We start from the raw sequence: 25681 nt of genomic DNA on the forward strand, positions 1-25681 counted from the left end.
CTTTTTTTTTTTTTTGAGGCAGAGTCTTGCTCTGTCTGTCACCCAGGCTGGAGAGCAGTGCCATAATCTTGGCTCACTGCAACTTCCACCTCCTGGGTTCAAGTGATCCTCTTGCTTCAGCCTCCCAAGTAGCTGGGATTACAAGCATGCACCACCACGTCTGGCTAATTTTTGTATTTTTAGTAGAGATGGGGTTTCATCATGTTGGCCAGGCTGGTCTTGAACTCCTGACCTCAAGTGATCCACATGCCTCAGCCTCCAAAGTGCTGGGATTACAGGCGTGAGCCACTGCACCTGGACATGTTCATGGTCTTGATTGTGGCAATGTTTTCACAGGTGTATTTATAGGTCAAATCTTACCAAATAGTTCTCTTTCTATATGTCCACCAGTTTATTGCATATCAAGTATATCTCAATAAAGCTGTTTTCTTTTTTAAGGCAGGGAACCTGGAATAGCTGGGGTGTGGGGAACTCCAGGCAGTTGGGTTAGACTGAAACAAAGTGTCTGAAAGCTTAGAGGCCCAGGGAGAGTTGTGGCAAGGAGCTCGGATTTTATTCTGAGGCAATTGGGAGCCATTGAAGGCTTTTAAGCAGGATAATGGCTTTATCAGGTTTGTATGGGAAAATGATTGCTCTGGAGAGAGGCTGGTGAGGAGTCCAGGCACAGATGGGAGGACCTAGGAAAAGTGAGACAGAGAGGATTGATGGATTCAAAAGATGTTTAGGAGTCAGAATTGGCAGGACTTGGTCTCTCACTGGATATGGGGAAGGAAGACGGGAAGGAGTCAAAGGTGGTGATCAGGCTTCTGTTTGGGTGACTAGGAACTGGCAGAACTGAGATGAGAACCCATAAGGGGCTCGGTTTTGCCAGGTGCTGCCCTCAGGATGCTGACTGCTGTCTCCAGGGCTTCTCCAGGTACTGACAGCAGCTTGGAGTTTCTCTGCTTTTGGGCTGTGGTGCTTCAGACCACCTACATGCTCTCCCTGGAGCCAGCCTGAGGGGCTTTGCCAATTCCTTCTGCTCCCTCTCAGTGGTGCTAAGATGCTGAAGTCATGCCCAGTTTCTGGCCCAGATCTGTCCTTGTTCTGACAGGAAGGCAGACAAATACTAAGCATCCAGGGAGAGGTATCATGGGAAGATTCCTGGACCAGGAGTGGGGAGCTCCGAGTTTGACTTTGACTCTTTCTCCTCTTATCTTCAGTTTCCTGTCTGTAAACTGAGGCAGATAAGATTCTTGGGTCCCAGCCCTGGCTTTGCATTAGCATCATCCGAAGGTCTTTTAAAACTACTGATGCCACAGTGAGATTCCATTACACATCTACTAGAAAGGCTAAAATAAAAAGGTTGGCAGTATCAAATGCTGGTGAGAATATGGAGCAACTGGAACTCTCATACACTGCTGGTGGGAGTAAAACTGGTGTACCAATCTGGAAAACAGTTTCACTGCTTCTTATAAAGCTAAATGTACTCTTACTATATAACCCAGCAATTCCACCCAATATCCAAGAGAAAAGAGTACAATTGTCCACCAAAGACTTGCATAAAAATGTTCATAGCAGCTTTATTCATAATAGCCCAAAACTGGAAATTCAAACGTCCATCAACTGGAAAATAGACAAATTGTGCTTTGTGTGCAAAAGAGAATATTACACAGCAATACAACACACATTGACGAGGATAAATTTTATAGACACAATGTCGAGCAAAAGAAGTTAGATCCAAAAGAGTATAATACATACTGTGTAATGACAATTATATGAAGTTCAAGAACAGACAGAACTAATCTATGTAGCTAGAAATCAGAAAGGTGGTTACCTCTGGCTGCCAGAGCTAGAGGAAGCCTTCTGGGGTGTTGAAATGTATCTTGCCCTGGATGATGGACACATAGTTTATTGAGCTTTATACTTAAGAGTTGTGGGCTTTACTATATTTAAGTTATACCTCAAAAAAAAGCAAAAAGAAAAGAAGGAAAAAATAATAGTAATCCCAGTTTCTTGTGACCAGAGATTCAGATTGGGCTGGGGTAGGGTCTTAAGAATTTTTTTAAAGCACTCCCAGTAGTTCTAATGTGAAGCATATTCTAACGTGCGTGACACCCATGAGAGCAGTCCCTCTTAAAGACCTTCTTTCCCCAAGGATCCAGGACTTGGTGCAGGAGAAGTCTGCTGCTAGGCTTATCCTGGAATGTGCAGACTGCAGTTTCAAATAAGGAAATAGGTAGAAAGCTTTCTTTTATGTGAAGGAAGTTTTGCATGAAGTGCTGGTGCAGAGATGGCTGCTGGAGTCTCCAGCGTGGGAGCAGTCTGGCTCTGTCACCGTGCCGCCGCACTGGCTTCTCAGAGTCAGCCCCACGTGCACATCTGCACTGGCTGCCCTTGGCTGGGGACCAGGCTTGGCATCCCTTCTCAGCCCCTCGAAAGCCGCGCCAAGGAGTCAGGAAAGCCGTGATTCGCATAAGTTGCAGTGGGACTGGGCGAATAATTGTGAATGGAATTCGTGCTTGTGACTTCTGGTTCTCACAGCTGCGGATGGGGGGGATCACCATGGGAATTCTGAGTATTGTTCAGCGCTGACTGCAGCTTCCATTGTTGGGCTCTGATTACAGCTTTTGTTTCACCATAAAGTACTGTTATTAAATGCCATTCAGGAACAAAGATGTACTTACATGCCAGGGGGTCAGGGAAGGCACGCTATTTCTAAAGCTGCCCCTGCTGTTAGTCTAAGGGCAGGTAGGTTGTAGGGGAAGGAGGGCAAGCTGGAGGTTTTAGATGAAAGTGAAATGTTTCTGAAGGAGCCAGACAAGATGGGAAATGATGACGTCATCACAGCCCTGCTCTAGTCTTCCCACGTCAGTTCATTTATACTTATTTATTTTTGGGCCAGGAGAGGGTGGGGGTCAGGTGCACAACCAAACATCTACTGCACATTAGAATCATTGGGAGTGCTTTTCAAAAGTCTTAGATTTGTGGGGAAACAAATTCAAGTGCCCCCTTAGCTTGGCGGCCTGAGCCCTTCCAAGTCAGGTCTCTGCTACGTCCCCAGCACCATATCCACACGGCCCTGTTCCCCCATTGCACCAAATTCCACGAGATCCTACACCACAATCCCATCCCAGTCACCCTCATATGAACAAGGACCACAGCAGTCAAAGTACTTTTAGAACCTACCCACTGTCCATGTAAGAGACTCTGAATGTATTATCGCCTTGGTCAGGTGGGCTCAGGGAATTGGGCCGAACTAAATCATAGAATTGCTGACACTGATGGAGCCACTAATACGTGCCAGACCTTTGTTGCATTATTTTATTTAGGACTAATGATGGGGCTGTGAAGTGGGAACTATTGCCAGAGAAATGAGGTAATGTGTTTGAGGTCACCCAGCTAGTCAGGGCAGATGGACTCCAGGGCCCCAGCTTCTTACTTTCCTTTCCTGGGCTGGGGCCCATGACATCCAGACTCTCCTGGTGGAAGCAGTGACTTCTGTGCTTCTCTTCCTTTTTTTTTTTTTTTTTTTTTTGAGACGAAGTCTCACTCTGTTGCCCAGGCTGGAGTGCTGCAGTGAGGTGATCTTGGCTCACTGCAACCTCCGCCTCCCAGGTTCAAACGATTCTCTTGCTTCAGCCTCCTGAGTAGCTGGGATTACAGGTGCCCGCCACCACACCCAGCTAATTTTTATATTTTTAGTAGAGATGGGGTTTCATCATATTGGCCAGGCTGGTCTTGAACTCCTGACCTTGTGATCCGCCTGCATCTCGCTCTCAAAGTGCTGGAATTACAGGCGTGAGCCACTGTGCCCTGTCTGGTGAGGGGAAGGGGTCTGAGGGTACAATTCCCACAGGCCAAGGAGCTTGTGAAGCCCAAGATGGACTTGTTCCCAGATCCTCTCTCCCAGCTTTGTTTGCAAGGAGTCTTCACCTTCTAGAATGCTCCCTACTTCAGTGCTGCAATTAGCAACCCAAGTGTGGCCCTGGATGATCATCTTGATTCAGAAAATCTTGTTTTTCAAGTTTTCACACCACATTGGAGCGAGAGTCCATATGTTTGGATGACAGCAAGCATCCTGTGCTCTGCAATTTTAGGGTTTACCACCATCCCAGGCCTGCCACATGTGGTCAAGGTAATTAATGTATGACCTAACTAGGGTGTAGATGCAGCTGGAACCCACCAGACCCCCAGAGATCATAGGGTTGCTGGGGACCTTTAGAACTCCAGTGGCATTCAGCAATTTTAGATCCTGTCCAACCCAGATGTTCAGTGTTGGGCTCCCTTCCTTGTCTGATAATCCTAAGGCAGGAAAGACCTAGTTCTGCTCTCTACAAATCTTGGAGGCAAGCATCTCCCCGGATGCCCAGTTTTTTGTTTTTTGTTTTTTTTCCTTTGTGGGCCTGGAATTTGGGCTGGTTGCTGACTTATTCAGAAATCCTATTCTTGCAACTCGGTAAGCATAAAATGTGGACAGTCTTTCGTGGCACCTTCCTGAAGGAGGGTTGTTCTGCCCCAGCCCTGGGATGCAAGAATTAGCTCCAGAAGGAGACTCCAGTCACCTGATTGGTAATCTGGGAAGGTCACTTAATCTGTGCCTGCTTGGGGTGATTACTGAGAATCATGCTTCCCCTCACTTGGTCATTGCCAGTTGTGAGGCAGGGTCAGAAAGCCAGCGCCGAGTCTTCACCCACAGAAGCAACCCCACTGATTCGCTGCCTGGAGTTCTTGTACCATTTTTACACTAAAAAATAGGGAAAAGCCGTTTTTAACTCTCTGCTACCCAGTTTCTGGAGGGGACACAAAAAGAACAAAGCCGGGTTCAGAGAGTGTTCAGTTCATGTTTAATTCTTGTTCTATCTTGGTTCTGATTTCTGGTTAGAACAGAGGTTTGCTTCTGGAGGTACTCCTGCTTGGCTTCTGATGCTGGCTCTGTCCATAAAGGGGACTGTGGCATTCATCATTCAACACATACTTCTGTTGTAGGCACTAAGGATACAAGCAGGAACAAAACATAAAATCCCTGGCCACGTGGAGGTTACAGTTTAGAGGGATACACAGAAAAAAAATATATATATGCACATATATAATATGTACAAAAGTGACCATTGCTAAGGGGAAAAAGATAATGCAGGAAATGCTGCAGACATCAAATATTAGAGAGGTGACTAGCATTCAGGAGCTTTCTGCGTGCCTCTGTACGCTGCTTTTTGTGTTGTCAGAGGGGCTGACGTCTGTCTGGAAGCCCCAGAGCCCAGCACTAAGCATATGGAAGGGGCCCAAGAGCTATTTTTGAATGAAACATCAACGTACTTCACACGTGCAAAGCATGATGATAATGATGACAGTGATACTTTAAAGGTAACCTGCAGGCTGGGGCAGTGGCTCACACCTGTAATCCCAGAACTTTGGGAGGCTGAGGAGGGGGTAGATCACTTGAGGTCAGGAGTTCGAGATCAGCCTGACCAACATGGAGAAACCCTGACTCTACTAAAAATACAAAAATTAGCCTGTCATGGTGGCAGGCACCTGTAATCCCAGCTACTTGGGAGGCTGAGGCAGGAGAATCACTTGAATTCAGAGGCAGCGGTTGCAGTGAGCTGGGATTGTGCCACCACACTCCAGCCTGGGCGACAGAGCGAGACTCTGTCCCCTCCGGCAGAAAAAAAAAAAAAAGTAAACAGCTAAACTATAGATCCTTGAATTCAGACTCCTCCTTTTTCTTCAGATGAAAAGTAGCCATGGAATATTCCAGCATTCCTCAGTGCCTTCAGTGAGTCCTGAGTGTTCTTGGTTTGCTCCCAGACTGTAATTTCCCTGTACTATTTTTTTTTTTAAAATAACACTGAAAGCACTGTTATGTAATAAACCTCTGCATCCAAAAAAAAAGAGGCTGGAAGAAAAGCAGAGAGCTTTTTTTTTTGTCTCTGTATTTATTGGCTGACCGGGAGGTATCAAGTTCTGGTTATACTGCAACCTCAAAGCAGTCCTGGGATTATCTTGTTGTGTGTCCTTGGGCAAACTGAGTTACTTTTCTGGCTTTCTTTACTGTATGTAAATAGGGCTCTCAATGATAAACAATTTTGGGGGCTTGTTATGCAAAAAGAACAAAGGAGAAATTTTTTTTTCTTGAGTCCTGTTCTGTCCCCCAGGCTGGAGTAGAGTGGCACGATCTCAGCTCACTGCAACCTCCATCACGTGGGTTCAATTGATTCTCCTGCCTCAGCCTCCCAAGTAGCTGGGACTACAGGTTCCCACCACCATGCCTGGCTAAGTAGAGGGGGTTTCACCATGTTGGCCAGGCTGGTCTCAAACTCCTGACCTCAAGTGATACGCCCACCTTGGCCTCCCAAAGTGCTGGGATTACAAGCAAGAGCCATCACATTGGCCAAAGGAACAATTTCAAACCACTCATCGATGTCAAACAACATTCAGGAGAGAGATCCGGCAGGTCCAGCCTGGAGAGGGTGAGAGGCTCTTGGCCTAAGTGTTCTATTCTCAGAACCAGTATTTTCAGATCAAATAAAAGATGTGAATTTGACTTTGAATTTCAAATAAACAAATTTCCCATCTGGAATCTTCTAGGATTCTAGCAATGACAAGCTACAGACTCCTTCCAGACCTTCTAGCCAGGGAAGGCAAACTCAAATGCCTACAGGGATAAGACAGGTGACGCCTAGATTTTTATTTTTAAATGTTAACCACACATTCAGTTAAATCAACAAAAACCCACTGTGTGGACCAGAGGAAACAATCTGCTCTGGCTACTTTATAAACTATAGTGAGGCCAAACCCTTTCAACCATTATACAGATGAGGACCCCAAAAGGGACAGATGTCAGCAAGGCTGCATGGCTAAGGTTTCTCAAAAGATAATCAAAATATCACATTGGATGAAAGGCAATTGAAAATGCTAAGTCTCAAAAAGGCAGTCAGAGAGCCGTTCTATGCAGTTTGCAAGATGTTTTCACCTCCATCAATTTATCAGACTCTGAGAACATTCTGCAAGGCAGGCAGGGTGGATGACACTCATTTACAGTCGAGGTCACTGAGGGTCAGAAGGGCAAAGTGTCACTCTCTGCATAAAGTCACATAGGTAAGTCTACACAGGAAAATCTAGGGCTGTTCTTCACTACACCTCTCATTCAGATAACAGGTAGGCTTCCTCTAAGATTTTAATAAAGACAAACTCAAAATCCTGTATGATGCCCCATGAAGAGAAACAAGTCAGGAGGCCAGGCTGAGCGCCCAGACTTCTAACCCAGTTCGCAAATAAAGAAGTGGCAAAGTAGACAGATTCCAGCCTGTCACCAGGGTTGTGTCTTCTGTCCTAGCAGCTGTACAGCTTGTCTTCCCACTGGGCATTTGTTTCATGTACATTTTCACATAGGAAGGATATTCTAAAAGATGTTGATAAAGACTTTTTAAAGGGTTTGAAGGGGATAGGATGTGATCTAAGGTTGTGCAAGGAGAGGAAAGGAAGAAGCACACAAAAAGAACAAATATTTATTAAGAGCCTAGAGTGGCATGCGCTGTGAAAGGCGTGGCATGTAATTCTTTCCCAGTTCTTTGCCTGTCTGAATATTTCTCATTCTTCAGGTTTCAGCTCAGATATCACATCCTCAGAGAACTTGCCTTGCCACTCTCTCTGAAGAGCCTCCCCCTCTCCCCGCCACCGCTACTGTCTATTGAACTTTCTCAGTCTGGCCATTCTATTAAAATCTGGAACGATTTTGCTAGTTTGCGGACGAGTTTCCCCCAAGCTGCAGGCTCCATAAGGGCAGTGACAGTGTCTCTTTCTCAGATGAATGCCGGGTTGCCTATCGCGTACTTGGCACACAGTTAAGTGCTCGAGAAATTGCTAAACACTCAACGAATATTTACCAGAATACATATTTATGCTCCACCGTTGCTGAAAGAATTTCGACTAATCCTTCTTTAAGTCTCTCTTACCCTCCTGTACTATTAACACCATTGTAAGTAGGCAGTGGAGCTACATTTGCAGGGAGAGAGAAGAGCGAAAAATTGGCGCGCAGAGCTGTAAAGCGTTTTTCTCCAGGTCACACCGCAGCCTGTAAATTTGTGCCACTTGGACCGATTATGGGACAGCTTGCAAACAAATTATCTGCAAACTAACGAAGGCTATTTTTAAAGATCCCTGTTCCTCGCAGCTCTAGGCGATGACATCAGAGAACCCGGAGTTCCACCTCCGAGCCAAGCCCAGTGGTGCTCAAAAACTACGAATACCAGGAAGCACCGCGGCGCGGCGGCCCAGAGCTCCGCGCGCAAGCCTCCCCGGCGCGCCGAGGCCGCCGCCGCTGGAACCAGGAAGACGCCAGACACTCGGCCCGCCACGCCGCAGGGACCCGCGCGGGGCCTGCCGGGACTCGTAGTCTCTGCGGGCTGGGAGCGCCCGCTCCGGAATCTCAGCCGCCGTCTGAGGGCTGAGGCAGCGTGGGGACGCGTGCGCAGTGCGCGGGCTGGCCGTCGCGGACGCCGCTCCGGGCAGCCGAGCCTCTGTGGGAGCCGGGGCCGCGGCGGCGCGGGTGCTCCGGGCCGAGGCCGCGGTAAAGTTTAGCTTGAAGAACGCGGCCGCGCTGGAGCAGGGGTGGGGGACGGGGCCGGGCGCGAGGTGGCGGCGGCTGCGGGGCTGCTGAGCTGCTGAGCTGCTGGAGCGCGGTTCCCGCTGAGGCGAGCGGGGAGGCGTCCGCAGAGGGGCGGTGGGCGCTGGTGAGTGCGGAGCCGGCGCCCCCTCTGCGCACTTCCGCGCCACGCGCCACAGCACCTGGAGGCCGCCGGGCCGGCTCACCTGCCCTGGCTTGGGGCAGCGGGAGGGGGCGGCGTCTTCTTCCCGTGGGTCCCCGATTGTTTTCCCGACGTCAGCCCTCAGCGGCGCCCGGCGGGGGAGGGCGGGAGGCCCGCGGCGGTCGCGGGGCCGACGAGCTCCTCGGCGTCTCCGCCCCCCGAGAAATCCCGCTCGGGGCGCGGTGCGCGCAGCTGCCCGGGGATTCCCGGTGGCGCCGGTCGGAGCGCCTCCCTCCAGGGCTGTGCCCGCGGGGCTCGCGGCCCCGGGCATCCTTTCCTGGTGTTTAATGCATTTTGGCTTCAGGACTTGCCGAGGCCGAAGCCGGCTCCGCCCTGGGCCCTGAAGTCGGGCGGTGTCCGCGATTTACCTCCGCACCTTCGGGGCAGGTGGCCAGAGGCAAGAAAGCGACTTGCCCAAGGTCACGCAGGTGGCACCGGGGAGGCGACCAGACCCAGGTCTTTCGACGCCGGGGCCAGCTGCCAACCGCAGAGCTTTGGGGCCGTCTTGAGTGGTTTGTGGTTTGTTTCAGATGCTTTCTATTGACCTCCTGGAAAGAGGGGAAAGTGTGTCATAATGAAAGCGGTCCTGTTGCTTATAGTGTTTACTGCCTTTGGTAGAATTCTGGTGAGGCTGTGCCCCCGCGCAGAGCATCTGCCGTGGTCTGGGCGTATAAATAATGAAACTCCTTTGCTCTCTGGGGGCAGTACAAGAAGAGGTTCAAGGAACAAATAAATATCCAGGCAGTTTCTGCGTTTTCCTCGTCTGTTTCACCTTCCAATTCTGCAGTACTGGTTTTCTTATTTTACAATTGATCGTTGTTTTAATAAGATTTTCTTTGTTTTAATGAAGTCATTGCCCCTTGTGAGTTAGTTTTCTAAATAGAAAATCTTATTTCCTGTGTGTTTAACGACTGGAACAAATAGTGCACTATGAGGTTTACACCATTGTCTTTCATCTTAGAACTGATCAATCTGCTTTATTTTCCCAAGTATTCAGCTTGCATACTTTCTATGTTAATTTGATGCCACTGAAACCATTTACAGCAAAGTTTGGGTAAGAGTTATGTGATTGTTTTGTGAAACTGTGTTTTTCTTCACAATCTGAAGAACTTGAAGACCGGTTATATTAAAATAATAAGATTTATTCTGATCAAAATACCTGTTTACTTTTCATGCTCTTAATTTTTCCTGTTGACACACTTGTGGCAAAAGAAATATTTCCACTAGTGGAGTTAAAGTATTTTTTATCTTGGCCAATTTTCCCAAGGAAAATTGCATTTTAGAGTACTGATACATTTAAACAAGAGTATTTAAGTTTGACAGAATTTGAATTAATAAAGTAGTTAATTTATTTTATAGTGCCGTAAACCTTACACTGTATCCACTGACAGTTTTCTCTTGTAGTGTATACGTGTATCAAGATATATGGCTGTGAATTTAGTGACATTAAGAAGATATATATATATTATATAAATATATGTGTATACACACCGCGCGGGCGCGCGCAGAGCTTCCAATCTTTATCTTGTTAATTAGTATTTTCATTGTCGCTTTGGGAGGGGGGAAAGTAGCAGGTTTGTATCTTTTTTTCTCCCCAGTTTTAGCAGTGTAACAAAATAGGAAAGATGGTGTGTAAAATTGAGTTTGTCATAGACTAGGAGAGACAGTGAAACAGGATAAGTATACAATTGTGAGGAAACTGCCATGAGTTCATAAGCCGGAAGGACCTTTTTAGAAGTGTTTAAGGATGTTAAGAATAGCATTGGATTCTTTTCTTTAAAAGTCATTCAAGTATCGTTTGCTAACATATAGGATATGACAATATTGACCACTCCTAGGAAGATATTTGGGAAAGGTGGAAACATTTTACATTTTTATGGGGACTTCCCCCCACAAAAAACATTTAATGGAGATTTAAACAAAGTGGCTTTTTGACTTAAGCCTGGAAGTTCTTTATTATTATTAGTCATGCTGCATATCCCGAAGTTATTTTAATTGTGTGATAATTTGTAACCCAGAATGAAATCTAATAAATAGTTTATTAATATAATTTAAGTCATACTTTGACATTGACATATTGCTTGATGTCAAGTCATTATTGTTTAAATAACTTGTTTGAGAATGGGGAAGATAGTTTTCTGAATATAGTGTAGTAATTATTTGTGACAATAGTAACATTGCTTTTATTAGAAAATTTGGAGTTGATACAACTAACTGCCTTAAAGTATTTCCTATTTGATTCCAACTGTGAGCTGAGGTAATATGCAAATAATTACTTTTCTCATGTTGGAGCAGTTTAGTTTTGTTAATATTAAAATTTAAATTTCTAGATTAAAAAATCTTGTTTTAGATCTGCAATGATACAATAAAATGACTTCAGTAGAAGGTAAATATTAAGATTTGGTTTTAGGTTTTTTGACCGTTTGTGAGTACATATCCAGCATTTAAGAATTTATTGACATGGTGTCTGAAAGGAATGCTTTCAGAAAGGGCAGAAAACTTGGTAGCTTTAGATGATTGTCTATAATGCTTAATTATTTTTAGAAACATAAAAATATGGGATGTTTTTATGTAAACATAAAGCATCCTGTTATTTGTTATAGCACTAGAACTCTCTTACACTTACTGAGCAATATTAAACCATTTGACCCTAAGTAACTTTTTTTCTTGTGGGTACTGTCTAATAAGGGATATGTGAGTTTGTGATTCCTAGAAGATGCTTAAGCAAACATACGTTTGCTATTTATTTTAGTAAGCCTTTTAATTAGTTGAATTGATTATATTCAGGAAGATGGGGTTTTTGGGATTTTATAAGCTTTCTTTGAACTGGAATTTCTGTTGGATATAAAAGAAAATTGGTCATTTAAGATTTTTTTAAGTTAAATAAGTTTTAGAGCAAAATATTGTTTCCTACATAGAACTCTTATCAGGCTTGTCAGTCTGATAGCTTTATTCTCCAGAAAGTTGTGGCTTTTAGCCCTTTAGGCAGCCTAGCCTTTTATGGTTTAACCATTGAACTCTAGATTCTGGATTGAATTTAACCTCTTGAAGGAAAAGACGATCACAGGCACTAGAATTGGAAGTGATCTCAGAGGGCTTCTAATGTAGCATCTTACCCGGTACAGTAAATCCCTCCTGAGAATTTCCATGTCAGGTGTTCCCTCCCATTATTAAGGATGAGAATGCTATTGCATATGTCATCAGGTTATTCAGCAGTCCAAGCTTACTGATAACAAACACAAGAGTTTTAATGAGTTTTAATTTTCACTATTCACTGCCTTTAACTGTATTTTGTAGGCTCTTTCCCACCCCGCTGTCCCCCACCCCCCATAACATCATGGGTAAATGATAGCTTTTCTGTCATTTACAGTTATCAAAAAGCTCTAGGCTGGGCTCAGTGGCTCATGCCTGTAATCCCAGCACTTCAGAAAGCCGAGGTGGGAGGATAGCTTGAGCCCAGGAGTTTGAGACCAGCCTGGGCAACATGACGAAACCTTGTCTCTACAGAAAATAGAAAAATCAGCCGGGCGTGGTGGCACGTGCCTGTAGTCCCAGCTAGTTGGGAGGCTGTTGTAGGAGGATCCCTTGAGCCTGGGAGGCAGAGGTTCCAGTGAACAGAGACTGTGCTGTGGCACTCCAGCCTGGGTGACAGGAGAGTGAGACCCTGTCTCCAAAAAAAAAAAAAAAAAAAAAAAAAAAAAAAAACAGAAAAACAAAAACAAAAAATTACAGTCTATTCCAGTTTGAACATTCAATCTCATATATATTCAATTTAAAGGTTTTTTTTCCCTTCCTTACCCCGTGGTCAGGCCACTTACTTCCTGAAGCACTTGGGGTATGGATGGCTTGTGGTAAGCTCCTGGGATACCTCTTTCCTTTCCCTCTTAAGGGATCTATTTGGATACAAATGTGTCAAGAAGAGAAGTAGAAAAAGACAAGTGTTTGTTATCTGGTGCTATTAGAGTCCTCTCTTGATTAACAGTGGCAGGCCATTGCAGTCTACTAATAGGCAACCAAACTGGCATTTTTGGTGAGATCTTGCAGGGAGACTCCTGCTGCACAGTTTCTGGGTATGAAATTTTCTGTAGCTAAACCTTTTCCAACCTACACAACCCATCTGCTTGCTCCCATCCTGTCAGTTTACCCACTGGTTACGTGAATGTGTGTGAGTCGGGGTGGAGATCTTTTCTCTCTGCAGCGAGATATTTTGATAATGGCAAAACAACTTCAATCCAGGTACGCTGTGGTTTCTATTCATCCCACTGGAAACTCACTTCCTTGTGATGTCAAATAGTGGCACACAGACTACTTAAGTCTGCCTTCTTTCTGTGCCCTGCCGTTTCTCATCAATTCTCTTTGTCCCCCTTTTCAAGTAGACACACGGGGTCAGTCACTCAGTCTGCTGCATAAGCAGATGTGGAACTGGAGAATGGGATGCAAGTCTGTTCTAGGCTCCTCTGATCTTCGTGAGTGATTTCTGTTAGAGGCCCCTGCCACTGTTTTGGTGAAGACCTCCTTCTTTTCCCTGCGTTCTCCCTGAAGACTTACAGTTCTTTCCCTCTCTTCTGTCAACTGCTCTTGCAGAGTGGAAGGATGGTGCTGATTAGGGTGCCAGAGCCATGCCTGACTCTACAGATGTTTGATCCTCGATGTCTATATATCCTCAGCTTTGTGTTTGTCAGTGATTGTGGGGCAACAGGACTAGTCCCACTCAACATGTTTTAACAAATAATAGTGAAGCCTTGTGGGCCTGATGAGGTCTCACTGTATAGAATTTAATTTTTCTTTGCTTTTTCTTATATCACTCAGGCTGTTTCTGTGTTTTGCTTTATTTTTTGGCTTCCTGGTTCCTGACTGATGAGGTGTTAACTGTAATTATGTTAATTTATGACTGATTTGTAAGATCTAACTATACCTTAGAGTATGAGTAAAGCTGAAGGAGAAATTTGGGTTGGGAGGCATGTTAATAATATAATTGTGTCTGGTTTTGCCTCATGTAAGTTTTACTAAAAATATAAATTCAAATGGAAATACAGTGTTTGAAACTTTTTCCTTCCATTATTTAAATAAATCAGTTAAATCTGGTAAATGATTCTTGTCTGATGAGGAAGAAACAACTTTCTATCTGGAAACTTGACGTTAATCTTTGATGCAGTAATTATGGGTCACTTCATCTGTCGTTCAACAAATAGTTACTGAGGGTCTTGCATGTGACAGCCACTGTGTTAGGCATTGGAGAAACAACAGTAAATAACAAATCCCTGCTGTCATGGAGCCTACATTACAGTGTGGGGAAACAGACAAGAATCAGGTAAATAAGTAAACTGTATCATTCATTAGATAATCAATAAATGCTAAGGAGAAGAATAACATGGGGAACCAAGGTGGAAGTAGCAAAACGGTTTGGAGGATTTGCAATTTTAGATAAGATCTAAAAGGAAGTGTTCACTGAGAACGTGACTTTGAGTTACAAGTCCCCGAGTGGGAATCTTGTCTGGTGAGTCCAGCGGCCAAATGAATGAGTAAGGTGGGTATTGGGATGGGGTAACAGGGCAGACGAGGCTTAGTGGTCTTTATGAGGGCTTTGGTTTTTAGGTTTTTACTTTGAGTGAGATGGGATCCCATTGAAACAGGTTGTCAACCTTGGCCGAACATTAGAATGATTGGGGAAGCTTTAAAAAAGTACTGATGCCTGGATCCCATCCCAGAATTTCTGATTTAATTGGTCGGCGGTGGTGGGGGAGACGGTGTTTTAACATAGGCATCAGGAATTTTTAAAATTCCCAGGTAATTCTGATAAGTGGCCAAGGTTGACATCTATTGCATTGAAGAGTTTTGAGCAGAGTGAGGTATTACATAGTATTGAGGAGTGTGACTCTAGAGCCAGACTCCTCCAGTTTGACTCCTGGCACTGCCACTCCCAAGCATGTGACCTTGAGCAAGTGCCTTAGTTTTCTCATCTGTAAAATTGTTATAAGGATTAAATAAACTAATATTTAGGTATTTAGAAAAGTGCTTTATGAGTAGTAATATGTGTAAGTGTTTATTGAGTGAACACTTGAATAAATGTTTTAATGGGATCACTTTGACTGCCATGTTGAGAATAGATTGAAGTGGGGTAAGGGCCAGATCCAGGAGAGGCCGTTGGCAATAATCCAGGTGGGAGGATTATTGGACCAGACAGGTAGCAAGTGGTGAGAAGTAGGATTCTGGTTATAATTTGAAGATGGAGATAACAGGATTTGCTGATGGATTGGACATGGGGTAGGATATGGTTTGGATTTGTGTCCCCACCCAAATCTCATGTCGAATTATAATCCCCAGTGTTGGAGGAGGCGCCTGTTGGGAGGCGGTTGGTTCATGGGACAGACATCCCTACTTTCTGTTCTCATGATAGTGAGCGAGTTCTCATGAGATCTGGTTGTTTAAAAGTGTGTACCTCTCTTCTCTCTTTCTTCCTCCTGCTCCTGCCATGTAAGAGGTAACTCGTCCCTCTTTGCCTTCCACCATGATTGTAAGTTTCTTGAGGCGTCCCCAGTCATGCCTCCTGTACAGACTGTGGAACTGTGAGCTAATTAAACCTCTTTTCTTTGTAAGTTACCCAGCCTCAGGTAGTTCTTTATAGCAATGCAAGAACGGACTACCACAGGGTGAGAAAAACTTAAGTATGACTTCAAGATACTTTTCCTGAACAACTGGAAGAAGGGAGTGGCCCTTTACTGAGCTAGGGAAGGCTGGATCAGGATTCTGAGGGGAATATCTGGAGCTCAGTTTGTTAAGTTTGAGATAGCTTGTTAGATAAGTGGAACTGTAGAATAGGCAGTTGTATACATGGGTCTGGAGGTCAACAGTGTTCAAGGCTGGAGATAACAGTCTGGAAGTCATCAGTATTTAGGCCTGTGGGAATGAGTAAGCTCACCAAGACACTGAGTATATATAGGAAAGAGATCCACAGACCACCCTCTGGGATACTCCCAACAATAGAGGTCTGGGAGATGAAATATTCCTTAGGGTTTCTTATGTACTCTAGAATGAAAGACAATTGTAATCGTTTCTTTTTTTAAAAAAAGCTTTATTGAGATATAATTCACACTATATAAATCACTTATTTAAAATGTATGATTTAGTGCATTCACAGTTACGTGGACAACACCACAATCAATTTTAGAATATTAGTATCATCCCCAAAGAAACCCCGTACCCTCCTATCCTTAGACAACAACTCATTTCCCCTGTACCTAGGCAACTAGTAATCTACCTTCTAGCTTTATAGATTTGCCCATTCTGCATATTTCATGTCAGTGGAATCATACTATACTTGGTTTGTTTAGAGAGAAGTGGTATCCATTAGTACCTAGCTTCTAGATTCAATAGATACCAAGTTATTTGGTAAAGGTAGGGGCTATAAGATCTCTCCAATGTAAAGATACATTTCCTGTTTGCAATTAGTAACAAAACTGTGGGGTGATATTTTGAGACTATGAATATTCTGTTTCCTAACAGCATTTCATCTAGTGGTTTTAGTGTTCATTGAAGATGCTTGTGTAAATCAGTGAGACATTGGGATTACAAAGTGGTGATTTTCTATTACTGTCATATCTTCGGAAATTATGTAGTTCATATTATTTCTAATTCAGATGTATTGTACACAGTTTGTTCTTTTGTTTTTTGTTTGTACCTCTTTTCTCTCACTGTGAAAGTCTTGGTTCCTAATAACAAATAAATGTTTTCTTTTATTTTAAATATAATCATATCAACATATTTACATTATCCAATAATGTACATTATAATGGTCTGGAAGTCTTATCATACCTAAAGTGTTTCACATTACAGTACCAAGTAGGAATGCTGGATCATAGGATAAAAGCATATATGATTTTGTTAAATAGTACCAGATTCACCCAGTAGGGTTTTACCATTTTGCCTTCTTGCCAGCAATGTAAGAGTTTCTGTTTTCTTACAGCCTCATCAGTATAGTGTGTTGTCAAACATTTGAATTTTTGCCAGTCTAATAGATGAGAAATGGTATATCTGTATAGTATAGATTTAAAAAACTTTTCTATTATGGAGATTTGTGAACATCCACAAAAATAGAATAGTGTAACCAATCCCATGAACACCATCATTTAGCCCCAGCAACTACCAACCCTGCCACCAGTGCCTCCGTTTATTCCCTTCTCTCAAATTATTTTGAAACAAATCCCAGATAACATTTTTTTCTTTTCTTTCTTGCTTTCTTTTTTCTTTTCTTTCTTTATGTTTTTTTTTCTTTTTTTTTTTTTTTAGAATGGGTCTTGCTCTATTGCCCAGGCTGGAGTACAGTGGCACAATCATAGCTTACTGCAGACTCAATCTCCTGGGCTGAAGTGATTATCCCACCTCAGCTTCCCAAGTAGCTGGGACTACAGGCACACACCACCACGCCTGGCTAATTTTTTTTTTTTTTTTGCAGAGATAATGTCTTGTCATTTTGTAGGCTTGAACTGCTGAGCTCACACAGTCCTCCTGCCTCAGCCTCCCAAAGTGCTGGGATTACAATTGTGAGCCATCATGCCTGGCCCCAGATAAATAACATTTTATTTTATATCAGTAAATATCTCTAAATGAAAAGGACTCCTCCTTTTTTTGGTAACAATCACAATGCCATTATCACACCAAAAATAATGTGTCTGTTTTCTTAATATCATCAGACAATATTCAAATTTCCGATTTTCTTAAATATGTCAGTGTTTGTTTGTTTTTGTTTTTATTTTTAAAGAAACAGGATTTAAATAAAATCCACATGTCGTGATTGGTCCAGATATCTAAAGTCTTTTTTAATTCATAGGTTTCTCCTCTAGTTCCTTTTCTTCTCCTGCTTTTGAATTTATTTTTAAAGAAACCAGTTATCTTTCCTGAGCCATTTCTTACCGTATAGATTTTGATATTTGAATCCCTGTGGTAGTCTCTCGTGTTGTTCTGTTCTTGCGATGTCATTGGCAATGGCTACATCTCGGTATGGTTTTTTGTATTTGTCCTATTATGAGTGATACTGAATATCTCATCATGTATTTAAAGGCCATTTTTATATCTCTCTTGGTACAGTGTTCATGTCTTTTACTCATTTTTCTATTGAACATTTGATATATTTCCCTTAACATTTTTTGCAAGCTCTTTAAATGTTAGGGAGATTAGCCCTTTGTCTATGATATAAGTTGCAAATATTTTCTACTGGCTTTGACTTTGCATGTCAGGTTTTTGCCATGGAAAGCTTTTAAAAAACTTTATTTGGCTGGGCGCGGTGGCTCACGCCTGTAATCCCAGCGCTTTGGGAGGCCGAGATGGGCGGATCACGAGGTCAGGAGATTGAGACCATCCTGGCTAACACAGTGAAACCCCGTCTCTACTAAAAATACAAAAAATTAGCCAGGTGAGGTGGCAGGCGCCTGTAGTCCCAGCTGCTCGGGAGGCTGAGGCAGGAGAATGGTGTGAACCCCAGGGGGCAGAGCCTGCAGTGCGCCGAGATCGCACCACTGCACTCCAGCCTGGGTGACAGAGCGAGACTCCGTCTAAAAAAAAAAAAACAAAAAACTTTACTTGTAGTCATTTATAAATGAGTTTTTAAAATAGTTACTGCTCCAGGTGTGGTGGCTGACACCTGTAATCCCAGCACTTTGGGAGACCAATGCCGGTGGATCATTTGTGGTCAGGAGTTTGAGACCAGCCTGGCCAAACATGGTGAAACCCTGTCTCTACTGAAAATACAGAAATTAGCCGGGCGGTAGTGGCTCAGTGCCTGTAATCTTAGCTACTCAGGAGGCTGAGGCATGAGAATTGCTTGAGCCTGTGAGGTGGAGGTTGCAGTGAGCCGAGTATCACGCAACTGCACTGCAGTCTGGGCAACAGAGTGAGACTCTACCTCAAAAAAAGAATTTTTTTTTTTAATTGGTACTGGATTTTTAACCTTTTGAAGTTACATTCAATAAACTCTATCTGTTTAAAATGTATAATTTGATGAGTTTTGACCATGTCTGCAGCACATTAAGATACAGAACATTTCCATAACTCTGAGAAGTATCCTCATGCCACTTACAGTCCTTCCCTTCACCCTCAGCTCCAAGCAACTACTGATCTGCATTCCATCCCTATAGATTGGTTTGCAGTTTTCAGAATTTTATAGAAATATAATTATTTCTATAAATAAATAACACTAAAACCACTAGTTGAAATGTTAGGAAGCAGAATTATTATCAAAGGCTGTATCCTTTTGTGTCTGGCTTTTTTTTTTTTTTTTTTTGAGACGGAGTTTCGCTCTTGTTGCTCAGGCTGGAGTGCAGTGGCGTGATCTAGGCCCACTGCAACCTCCACCTGCCGGGTTCAAGCAATTCTCCTGCCTCAGCCTCCTGAGTAGCTGGGATTAGAGCATGCACCACCATGCCTGGCTAATTTTGAATTTTTAGTAGACACGGGGCTTCTCCATGTTGGTCAGGCTGGTCTTGAACTCCCAACCTCAGGTGATCTGCCTGCTTTGGCCTCCCAAAGTGTTGGGATTATAGGCGTGAGCCACTGTGCCCAGCCTATTTCTGGCCTTTTTTGTACTTAGTATTATGATTTTGAGATTTATTCATGTTGTTGCATCTGTCAGTAGTTCCTTTTTACTGTAGAGCAGTATTCCATCTCTACTGATTTGTTCTATGTCCCATATCCTTTTTGGTCTGGCTTCTTTCACATACCAAAATACATTTGACATTTATTAGTTGCACATGTATCAATAGTTTGTTCCTTTATTTTGCCAAGTAATATTTTATTGTATTGGATGCACCACATTTTGTTTATTCGTACGCCAGTTGAAGGACATTTGGGTTGTTCGTGTTTTTTTGCCAGTTATGACTAATACTGCTATAAACATTTGTATCCAATATTTGGTGTGAACATAAGCCATCAATTCATTTGGATAAATACCTAGGAGTGGGATTGCCGGGTTGTTTGCTAAGGATATGTTTAACTGTAAAAACTGCCAAACTGTTTTCCAGAGTTGCTATGTCATTTTGCATTTCCACCAGCAATATATGATAGTTCGTTTATTTCACATCTTTGACAGCATTTAGTGTTGTCAGGGTTTTTTTTGTTTGTTTTAGACATTTTAGTAGGTATGTTATAGTATCTTGTGGTTTTTATTTTCATTCACTTTCCTGACTAATTATAGTAGGCATCTATTCGTGTGCTTATTTACTATTTTTATATGTTCTTAGCTTGTGTGTTCCAAGTTTTTTTTTTTTTTTACCATTTTCGTATTTGGTTGTCTTATTATTGAATTGTAATAATTACCTGCCTGTTCTAGGATATCATTTGCTGTCTGGATACGTATATATTGAATATTTTCTTCATTTTTGTGGCTTGTCTTTTCATTTCTTTATGGTGTCTTTTGAAGAGCAATTTTAAAGTTTGATTACGTTTCAAATATATCAACTATTATATGGTTCAGGCTTTTTGTGTCTTATCTAAGAAATATTTGTCTACCCCTAAGGTCCTGAAGACTTTGTCCTATATTTTGTTCTGGAAGCTTTAACATTTTACATTGAGTCAGTGATCCATTTGAGTTAGTTTTTTTCCTCATAGATAGTCGATTATTCCAGTCTTGTTTGTTGAAAAGACTGTCCTTTCTCTACAAAATTGCTTTGGCACCTTGGTTGAAAATTAACTGTTCTCTCTTCCTGTTTACTGGAAGAATTTTTAAAAGACTGGTGTTATTTTTTTCCTTAAGGGATTGGTAGAATTCGCATATGAACTATTTCTAGGCTTTGACTTTTCTTTTTGGGGTTTTAGTAGTGAATTCATTTGCTTTAGTAGAAATAGGTACTTCAGATTTTCTTTTTTGTCTTGTGTCAGTTTTTTCAAAGTAGTGTTTTTTCAAAGAATTTGTTTACTTCTAAATTGTCAAATTTGTTTGCATGAATTCTTATTACCCACTTAATGTCTATAGGGTGTGTAGTGTGTACTTCCTAATATTGGTGATTTGCTTTCTCTCTTTCACTTGGTTCACATAGCTATAGATTTATCAATTTGATCTTTTCAAGAAACAGCTTTTGGTTTTAATTTGTATTGTTTGTTTTCAATTTTATTAGTTTCTTTTCTGATATTTATTATTCCCTTTCTATTTTGGGTTTACTTTACCTTTTTCTAGCTTTTTAAGGTGGAGTTTATGCCATTGGTATTAGACCTTTTCTAATAAAAATATCTTAAGACTATAAATTTTCTTTCAAAATCACCTTTAGCTGCATACTACAAATTTTGACGTTTAAAATTTTTCATTTAGTTAAGAATGTTTTCTGATTTCCCTTTTGATTTCTTCTTTTACCCATATTTTATTTAAAAGTGTATTTTAATTTTCAAATAGCTATTCAGGTGATAATTTCATCTATAGCACTAAAAACCAATGAAAATTCTGACATATATTTCTTTATAAAATTCCTTGAATGCTCTGTATATTGTATTTATATGGTATATACCTGAGGGCTTTTCTGTAGCATAAAAGAACAGTTCATTATTTTTCACTGTTCTCTGGGTTGAAGGAGCTCATTTGGGCAGCTCTGTCTTGGGGGTCTCTCTCTTGTAGTTGCAGTCAGATGGCAGCTGGAATGAGAGTCATCTGAAGGCTTGACTGGGCTGGATGATCAAGATAGCCTCTTCACTCACTCTGCTAGAATGGCTGGGACAGCTGCGTGTGGGCTGGTCACCTCTCTCTGCACAGCTTCTTCATGGGACTAGTTGGCTTTCACACAACGGGGCAGTCTGAAGGCAGTCAGATTTCCTACATGACAGCTGACTTCTAGAGTGAGCATTCTAAGACATCGAGTTTTTTCAAGTAGATAATTTATTTGCTCTACTCTCTTAAACTAAGAAGTAAGATAAATGTATGGGGCCAGTCATTGTAGAAACTGCCTGGTAAGTAATGTTACAGCATCCTTTTATTTTTTTAGTCGAGGTGAAATTAGCATAAGATTACGCATTTTAGTGCATACAACCCAATGACATTTCATACTTTCACAGTGTCAGTGTTGTGCAACTATCACCTATATCTAGTGTCAAAACATTTTCATCACCTGTTAAGCAGCTCTTCTGCATTTCCCACTCTCTTCAGCCTCTGGCAACCACCAATCTATTCCTTGTTGCTCTGGATTTATCTATTTAAGATCTTTCATATAAATAGAATCATACAACGTGTACCTTTTTGTTGGTGGCTTTTTTCATTTAGCATGTTTCTGAGGTTTATCTAGGTAGTAGCATGTATCAGTACTTCATTCCTTTTTATGTCTGAAAAATATTCCATTGTATGCATATACCACATTTCATTCATTTGTTGGGGTTGTTTCCACCTTTTGGCTATTTGTGAATAGTGCCGCTATGAACATTTCATATACGAGGGTTTATTTGACTACCTGTGTTCAATTCTGAATATCTGAATCTCAGAGATACTGTGGGTTCAGTTTCAGTCCATGACAATAAGATAAATGTTGCAATAGAATGAATCACACTAATTTTTTGGTTTCCCAGTACATATAAAAACTATGTTTACACTATACTGTAACCTATTAAGTGTGCTATAGCATTATGTATAAAAAATGTACATACTATAATTTAAAAATATTTTATTGCTTAAAAATGCTAACAGTCATCTCAGCCTCTTCAAATGAGTTGTAATTTTTTGCTGGTGGAGAGTTTTAACTCAATGTTGGTGGCTGCTGACTGATTAGGATAGTGGTTGCTGAAGGTAGGGGTGGCTGTGGCATTTCAAGAAACCACTTTTGTTTGCTCATCCATAGAAGCAACTCCTCATCTGTTCAAGTTTTAGCATGAGATTATAGTAATTTAGTCACATTTTCAGGCTCTTCTAATTCTAGTCCTTTTGCTGTTTCTGCCATATTTGTAGTTACTTCCTCCACTGAAGTCTTGAACCCTCCCAAGTCATCCATGAGAGTTGGAATCAACTTCTTTCAAAACCTTGTTAATGTTGATATTTGGACCTCCTCTTATGAATCATGAATGTTCTGAACAGCATCTAGAATGATGAATCCTCTCCAGAAAATTTTCAATTTACTTTGCCCAGATCTATCAGAGGAATCACTCTCTATGGCAGCTATATTTCAAATCACAAATATATATTTCAGTATCACAAAATGTGTTTCTTGAAAGTTGAAATTACTCTTTGATGCATGAGCTGCAGAATGGATGTTGTGTTAACAAGTGTGGAAACAACATAATCACCTTGCACATTTTATCAGAGCTCTTGGGTGACCACATGCATTGTCAGTGAGCAGTGATATTTGGAAAGGAATCTTCTGAGGAGTAAGTCTCAATAGTGGGCTTAAAATATTCAGTGGCTGGGCGTGGTGGCTAACACCTGTAATTCCAACACTTTGGGAGGCCAAGGCAAGCGGATCACCTGAGGTCAGGAGTTTGAGACCAGCCCGGCCAATGTGGTGAAACCCTGTTTCTACTAAAAATACAAAAATTAGTCAGGCATGATGGCATGTGCCTGTAATCCCAGTTACTTGGGAGGCTGAGGCAGGCTGAGGCAGGAGAATTGCTTGAACCTGGGAGGTGGAGGTTGCAGTGAGCCAAGATTGCGCCACCACTCTAGCCTGGGTGACAGCAAGACTCCATCTCAAAAAAAAATTTTTTTTTTCAGTAAAACATGCTGTAAACAGGTGTACTGTCATCCAGATTTTGTTATTCCATTTTTAGAGTACAGGCAGAGTAGATTTAGCATAATTCTTGAGGGCTCTAGGATTTTCGGAATGGTGAGTGAGCAGTGACTTCAACTTAAAGTCAGCAGCTACATTAGCCCCTAACAAGAGTCAGCTTGTCCTTTGAAGCTTTGAATCAGGCATTGACTTCTCTAGAGCTGTGAAAGTCCTAGATGGCATCTTCCAATAGAAGACTTTCACATACATTCAAAATCTCTTTAGTGTAGCCACCTCCTTGATGTCAGCTAGATCTTCCTGGATAACTTGTGGAAGCTTCTATATCAGCACTTGCTGCTTCACCTTGCACTTTTATGTTATAGAGATGGCTTCTTTCTTTAAAAGTCATGAACCAACAACCTCTGCTGGCTTCTAGCTTTCTTCCTGTAGCTTCTCACCTCTCTCAGCCTTCAAATAACTGAAGAAAGCCTTTCTTTAGGTTAGGCTTTGACTTAAGGGGGATACTGTAGCTAATTTGATGTTCTCTCGAGACCAGTAAAGCTTTCTTCATATCAGCAATAAAGCTGTTTCACTTACCATTCTTGTGTTCACTGAAGTAGCACTTTTAATTTCCTTCAGGAACTTTACCTTTGCATTCATAACTTGGCTGTTTGGTGCAAGAAACCTCACTTTTGGTCTGTCTCAGCTTTTGACATGCTTCACTTACTAAGCTTAGACATTTCTGGCTTTTGGTTTAAAGCGAAACACTTGGCTGGGCATGGTGGCTCATGCCTGTAATCCCAGCACTTTGAGAGGCCGAGGCAAGAGGATTGCTTGAAGCCAGGAGCTCAAGACTAGCCTGGGCAGCATAGTGAGATCCTGTCTTTACAAAAAATAAGTTAGCTGGGCATTGTGGTACATGCATGTAGTCCTCCCACCTATTCGGGAGGCTGAGACAGGAGGATTTCTTGAGCCCAGTAGTTTGAGGCTGCAGGGTTGCCACAAACCTTCAATTTGTAAAAACTCCAATATCTGTGAAGTACAATAAAATGAAGCCCAGTAAAACGAGGTGTGTGTGTACCTAGGAGTAGAATGGCTGGATCATATGGTAATTCTATGTTTAACTCTTGAAGAGCTGCCAAATTGTTTTACACAGCTGTTGTACCATTTTACATTCCCACCAGCAACGTAGGAGGGTTCCAGTTTCTCCATGTCCTTGCCAACACTTGTTATTTTCCTCTCTTTTAATTATAGCCATCCTAGTGGGGGTGAAGTTTTATCTCATTGTGGTTTTTATTTGGATTTCCCTAATGACTAATGATATTGAGCATCAAAGTTCTCGTTGACCATTTGTTTATCTTCTTTGGATAAATGTCTCTTCAAGTCATTTGCCCATTTTAAACTTGGGCTAAAGTTTTTGAGTTCTGAAAGTTACTTATATATTCTGGATACTAGATCCTTGTCTGATATATAGTTTGCAAATATTTTCTTTCCTCCTATAGATTTTCTTTTGACTTTCTTGAAGTCGTTTGATACAAAAAAAGTTTTAAAATTTGATGAAGTCCAATATATCTTATTTTTGTTGTTGCTCATGCTTTTGGTATTATATCTAAGAATTCATTGCCAATTCCAAAGTAAGATTTACCCTATATTTTCTTCTGAAAGTTTTCTGGTTTTAGCTCTTAAATTGTTAATCCATTTTGAGTTAATTTTTATATATGGTGTGAGGTAGGGGGTCCAGCTTCATTCTGTTATATGTGGATATCCAGTTGTACCAGCACCAGTTGTTGAAGAGGCTTTTTTTCCCCCACATTGAATGGTATTAGCACCCTTGTTGAAATCAGTTGACTATAGATGTATAGGTTTATTTCTGTGCTCTTAATTCTTTTCCACTGATCTATGTCTATTCTCATGGCAAGTTGATAGCTTTTACCTGTGGTATATGGTAGTATAGAGTATTGATTTTTCAAGCTTTGATTACATTGTAAACTTTTTTTTTTTTTACAAACATGGTAAATTTATTGAAGAAATTATTTCCTTTATCAGATTTATAAGAACAATAACAGCAACAACACACAAACTTATTGGATGGTTTTATTTAAAACTTTTTGGTGTATTTTATCATTTCTCTGACTGCATATGGAATAGTGATGCAGATACATAGTATATCAGTGTGCATTGTAATTGAATTTTCACTGTAAGTTAAATTTACCTTGAGCCTCTAAATAAAGA

General features: G+C 41.7%; 1 protein-coding gene across 25 annotated transcripts in view; it reads left to right on the forward strand.

Annotated features, from left to right (window-relative positions):
- The first annotated feature begins 7864 nt into the window (after positions 1-7864).
- The window catches only part of PLEKHA1 (pleckstrin homology domain containing A1), a 57891-nt gene continuing 40074 nt past the window's right edge, over positions 7865-25681 (forward strand). For 4 of the 25 annotated variants that reach the window (XM_055351976.2, XM_055351979.2, XM_019034956.4 and 1 more), the window contains exon 1: positions 8282-8548. The gene's annotated coding sequence lies outside the window, so the exon portion shown is untranslated. Of the gene's footprint in view, positions 8549-8602; positions 8712-8890; positions 9306-25681 lie in introns of those variants that run through there. The other 21 variants (XM_063710551.1, XM_055351983.2, XM_055351984.2 and 18 more) reach the window with 11 other exon arrangements.

This window comes from Gorilla gorilla, chromosome 8, assembly GCF_029281585.2.
Source record: "Gorilla gorilla gorilla isolate KB3781 chromosome 8, NHGRI_mGorGor1-v2.1_pri, whole genome shotgun sequence".
In the NCBI taxonomy this organism is placed as follows: domain Eukaryota; kingdom Metazoa; phylum Chordata; class Mammalia; order Primates; family Hominidae; genus Gorilla; species Gorilla gorilla.